Here is a 5,764-nt window from a genome sequence, read left to right on the forward strand (position 1 = left end):
CCATAATTTTTTAAGGGCTCTGCATGGCTGCTTTTATCAGAAGCCACCTCTGCACTGAAGGGATAGAGGCAGAGGTAACAAATATTCTCTGACTTCTGATGCTGATGCTGAGGCCACCTGGAGCCCCTGGGATAGTGGGAGACTCACAACATCTTCTTTTTCCACCTGACCTGGGCCAGAGGGAGCAGCTGGACATAGCCAAAACTTACAGCAGCCTCAGCTGTGAGCAGAGTGGATGGGAAGGAGAAGGGTGACAAGCAGGGAACAACACTGCTTGGCCAGGGTGCAACAACACAGCAGCATCGGAGGAGTGGACAAACTTCTCTGCAGCTTCACACTTTGGGTCAGGGCAGAGCTGACTGCCAAAGTTTCACCCTTGTCCTCAGGACCTGGTCTTGGAACATGCTGCTGAAACACAGGGCCAATCCACTCTCCAAAATCAGAGGGGAGAGGTGCACCCTGAGGATCTGGAGGTTTTCCTCTCTGTTCACTGATCTCTGGAGGAATGTGGAGAAGGCCTGGTTCAGAAGACATTCAACAGAAAGCAGCAAAGGTGCCAGGATTTTTAGCAGAGATATTGCAGGTGGAGAAATGGCAAAACAAGAACTGAAGGCACAGCAAGGTGAGAGAGGAAGGAAAAAGAAAGAAGGCAGCTTGGAAACGCTCTGACAATAAGAGCTCTTACACTGCATCCTGCTCTCACACCATCTCCACCTGCACAGAGCATGGTGTCCTTCGCCTGGGAGCCCCACCAGTCCTCCTAGGAGCAGATCTCATGGTCCACCATGGGCAGCATCACCTCCTGCAGCCTGTCTGCACTGCCACCGCCCGCTGCACACACAGGTGACATGAGAAAGGGTGACACCTCGGCCCAGGGGTTGAGGAGGGAAGCTTTACCTGTGTGGTGGTCTCTCTGGATGCTACTCCTTCCCCCTTACTCACCACTGACCACTCCCCAGCCGGTGATGTAGCAGGGATAGCCATTGGGCAGAATTTCTCCCTCAGGTGGAAGAGCTCCCAGCTTCACAAATCCGTTGGCGTTGGCAGGAGACTCGAGGCGCAGCAGGGCAATGTCATAGCTGGAACAGGGCACAGGGGAAAGATTCCTTACTGGAAATGCTGGATGAGGCACAAATCACACATCCTCACACCCATTTCATCACTCACACAGATCTCCAGGCTCTGTGTGAGGATAGACAAGCTCCTTGTGGATATCACTGATTATTTCTTATGGCTCTCACAGGAAAATAAGAGCAATTTAAGAGAGAAGAGGCCATGGTACAAACTGATAAAAGGATAACACTCCCCAAAAGTCTCCTACAGCTTGGGAGTGAATTTTGGTGGACTGTGGGTTGACAGGCATATCTCTGAGAGGATGTTGAGACAGTCCTTCAGCATTTTCTTGTTGACTTTCCTTCATCAGATGCACACAGGGCTGTGACTGCTGGCAAGCCCACTAATCATCTCTGCATCCTGCATCCATCTGGCTTTTTTCCAAGATGGGGAAAACAGACACATCTTTTTGCCACCTTAGGCAAAACAGGACTGAGGTCTCCACATGGACACCATGGAGCACCTCCAAGAGAGGAAGCCATTTGGGAAACCTCCCTTTCCCCCAAATCCAGTCTCACTGGGAATTGCACTGAACATGCCCATAAACACTAGTGGGACAGGATGCTAAGTATCATTCAAACATCTGATGCCATTAAAAACAATTACCCATTGGCAATGTCATTGGGATTCCAGCTGTCGTGGATGAAGATTGAATCCACACTGATGTAGTACTCAGTGCCATCCACCTCCAGGAGGTTGTGCTCGCCCAGAGCCACACGGTAGGATGCTCCTGGGGGCCTGGAAATGAACCACAGAGTAATTAATGCATAAACTACTCCCCACTGAGTGCTTTGCAGTGCAGTTCCTGCACCACCCAGACCTTACACCAGTATCATGATTTCCAAAACTCCTTTCAATGGGAGGATTTTCAATAGGCTGTAGCCAAATTTACTGTGAGTGAAGGTGGAGAAGGGCAAGGAAGGTGGTGAAGGAGGACAAATCTGATGAGGAGTGGCTGAGGGAGCTGGGGCTGTTTAGCCTGGAAAAAAGGAGCCTCACAGGGGAGGCTTGTTGCTCTCTGCAAATATCTGAAAAGAGGCCTCTAGCAAGGTGGGAGTTGGTCCCTTCTACCAGGTAAGAAGTACAGAATGACAGGAAATGGCCAATGGGGAAAATTTCTTCACAGAAAGTGTAATCAGGCATTGGAACAGGCTGCCCAGGGCAGTGGTGGAGTCACCATCCCTGGAGGGATTTAAAAGATGTAGATGTGACACTTGGGGTCAGGATTTAATGGTGGGATTGGCAGTGTTGGGTTAATGACTAAACTCAACGATTTTAGAGGCCTTTGCAAACCTAAATTACATTTCTAAGTGGTTTCATGAATCAGGCACATGCTGGCTGCAGCTTGCTGGTGAAGAAACTGAAGGTGCAGCATCAGGTACTGCAGTGCTGAGCTTGGTCTTGAACAAGAAGGTTCATCTTGCATTTCTGCACCTTTCTGAAGCCGAGTGTGAAGGACCAGCCTGTTACCCTTATTTTAAGTGCAATCACTAAAGGCAGGAGCAATTAAAGGGCAGTGCTGGCCTGCTGGTGTCCCATGGTGCTGTTGAGGAGGTGCACATCAGACACATTGCACAGAACAGCCTTTGGGAGCAAGAAATCATCCCTTTTTTTTCCATCTTCCCTTCTCTGTGCAGCTCTCTCGGGCTGCAAACCCATGAGAAATGCTCACACTCATGCAAATGCACCTCCTCTTATGCAAATCAGCAATCAGCTTGATTTCCACTCCCAGGAAGTTGGCGATTAATATGTAAAATCAAGGCTAAAGCAGGGTTTTCCAGCTCCCCTGATTAAGTGAGCAGGGAGATGTCCAGCTGTGCAAGGCACAGCACCACTGGGGAGCTCTGAGGAGCAAAAGGGTTTGGCTCCAATCTGCAGCAGGAATGAGGAGCAGAGCAGGAGCTTTAACACATTTTATCCTACTCACATGCTGAGGCAGTGGGCTGCAGTCATGACCCATTTGCTGCTGATGAGGGTTCCACCACAGATGTGGGCATAGTACCCTGGGTCGTTGGGGTAGGAGATCTGAAGTGACACCTGCATCAAACAACAATGTGTTTTACACCCAAGCCATGCCATGGCTCTGCAGAAATGGTGTGTGTGGCTTTGGACAATGGAAACTCGTATTTTCTCACTGTTTGGTGGGGTTTTTTTTCAAATTTAAGGCTTTTTTTCAAGTAAAAGACAGCAGCATTACCTGCCACTTCCAGCTGTTTGGCTGAGCTTCGTGGCCTCCAATTACTCTCTCTGCCAGCACATCCTCCTGAAGAGCATCCCTCAGGGGAGTCCCAGAAATTGCCCCTGACACAAAAAAGGAAGGAGAGCTGTTTTTCATCTGGATTCCTACAGAGAAATTGTCATCACAGCCAGCCAGGTCTGGAAGATGGAGTGGTCAAGTCTTGCACATGGTGACATCGTGACCACTCTCCATCCTGGAGGCTTCTTTAAGCCTCCGTGAGTGAAAAAGACCATAAAGGCTTCAAGATACAAAGCTCTCACATAAATGGACTCCTTTCCCATACTCCAACCCCACCCTGATGCACCAACCTACATCCCCTTTCTGATGGGTTGCAGGTTTCTGCTCCCTCAGAGAACTCCAGATCTTTCTCATTAAGATAATGCTCCTTCATTATCCTGGACCCTCCACATTAGGTTTTGCCTTAGCACAGTAAATGCAGAGAAAAAAAAATGATATGATCTAATCTGCACCACTTAGAGGTTGAGACATTCACCCTCCCCCAGCTCAAATAAATTGCAACTTACCCAGGCAACCAAGAAGAACCAGAAACTGAATCATCTTTAATGAAGTGGTTGCATTTTTTTCCCCAAGAAAATGTCTTTTTATACTCAAATATCTGCTAAGAAGCTGTGTCTAAATTTGGGATCAATATAGCTTATCTATACCCATAACTCATTAAAGTGATCAAAAATGTTCTCTGTGTGGAAAAAACCCAACTGCTTGGTGTAGAGCCCAAGGTTACACAAACACCTCCACTCTGTATGGTTCTCACAGAGCCACGAGGCAGAAAAAAACTGAGAAATTTAGAGTTGTCTCCAATCAAGTCAAAAACAAGGCAGGGCAGACTCAGGCTTGAGAGACCAACACTTCAGACTAGCAGTTGTGGATGCATTTATTGTATTGTTCCCTTGTAATACAAGATTTATTTGTCACTCCAGGTTTCTGCTGCTCCATGTAACATGAAGTGATCTTTGTCAAATAGATAAACAAAACCATAGCTTTTTTTAATATCCCCATTAACTGCAGTCCTGTATATTTTGTACTTGTGGAACATCATGATTTATACTGTGTACTGTTAAAGGATTGATCTGGGAGCAGAGAAGATGCAGAAGTTCTTCAGTTAAATATGACTAAAAGTAAAAATAGATATAAATACAGCCCTTCTTGTCATGTCTGGAGGGGAAGAAAACAAGAAATGCCTGCAGCTGATGGAAACCCAAAGACTTGTTTCCGTGGACAGGGGAAATCCCCTAGGGACACACACCATCAGGTAGGAAGTAAAGCTCACCTTGGTCTGCAGCCACAGAGCAGATGTCAGGTGAAAAAAGAGAATTAAGGACATGAGATGGAGAAGACAGCAAGGGTCACCCACCCAGGGGTGCTAATGGGATCCACCCTCCATGGAATGCACAAGCCAGGACCTTTCCTATATAATAACCTCAACAGTCCTCTTTAACAAATAACTTTTATTTTACCTGGAGCTATAAAAAGTTCAGTGTGATATTTCACCACTGAGACCCTCCTCTAGTCACTGAGCACATTTTCCCCCTTATATCAAAGATAACTTTTAGCTTTCAGTTAGTTCTGGTAGGAGGACAGAAAGTGGCCTCCTAGCCAAGCAATCCCTTCCCTTCACTGCATTCATCATCCCTGTTAGGCCTGGCCAACTCACTCATTTTCTACCACTAATTTATTTTTCCAAAGGCTTTATGTATTCCCTACATTCAGTGTTGTTTAAGAATGCAGTTGTTTATCCTCCTTTTGGCCACTGTGGCATTTATCTGGAGCAGCTGCTTGTCCATAATCTGTCCTCCACAGCCATGCACATGTTATCATCACTGTGGCTTTGATGCTGGGTTTGTAATGCCCAGAGGAGAGATAAATTACTCTGGGGATGATGAATTACAGCTGTTTGCAGAATTCCTCCACTCCAGGCATTGTTTCAGTGCAGAGCTCTTGAGGGATGTCTGCATTTCCCCCTGGGATGCTCAAGGATCATCGTGTCCAACTCCAGCACCACAAAACCAACTCAAGCAGCCCTGTTTGTGTCCATATGGCAAAACCATTTTATTTCTGACAGAGAAAGGTCCCATCCATGCTGCCTCTGTGTCCTAACCCACCCTGGCTTTCCAAACCATGTGTAAAAGTTGCTATGAGGAGCCCAGGCTGGTGCAAACCAGTGCTATGCCAGAGTGTGCTAACAGTTTTCTGTCCAGAAGAAAGCAGGACAACATCTGAGTTTGTGCTCTAGCATTGTTCAGTTAATTGGACCTGTGGCATCATTCCATTAATTAGGGATCTAGCCCTGTTTAATTAGTGTACAACCATTTTTCCTTGTTCGCACAGGATCAGAATTAAATATTTTGATGACAGAAGCATTTTCTGGGTGAACAGAATATTTTAGGAGTGATG

At 46.8% G+C, this 5,764-nt stretch overlaps 1 pseudogene; it reads right to left on the minus strand.

Annotated features, from left to right (window-relative positions):
- Window positions 1-344: 344 nt before the first annotated feature.
- On the minus strand, window positions 345-3,743 carry LOC146440748 (elastase-1-like; annotated as a pseudogene).
- Window positions 3,744-5,764: the final 2,021 nt, after the last annotated feature.

Source organism: Lichenostomus cassidix, chromosome 2, assembly GCF_008360975.1.
Source record: "Lichenostomus cassidix isolate B80296 chromosome 2, HeHo_3.0, whole genome shotgun sequence".
Lineage (NCBI taxonomy): Eukaryota > Metazoa > Chordata > Aves > Passeriformes > Meliphagidae > Lichenostomus > Lichenostomus cassidix.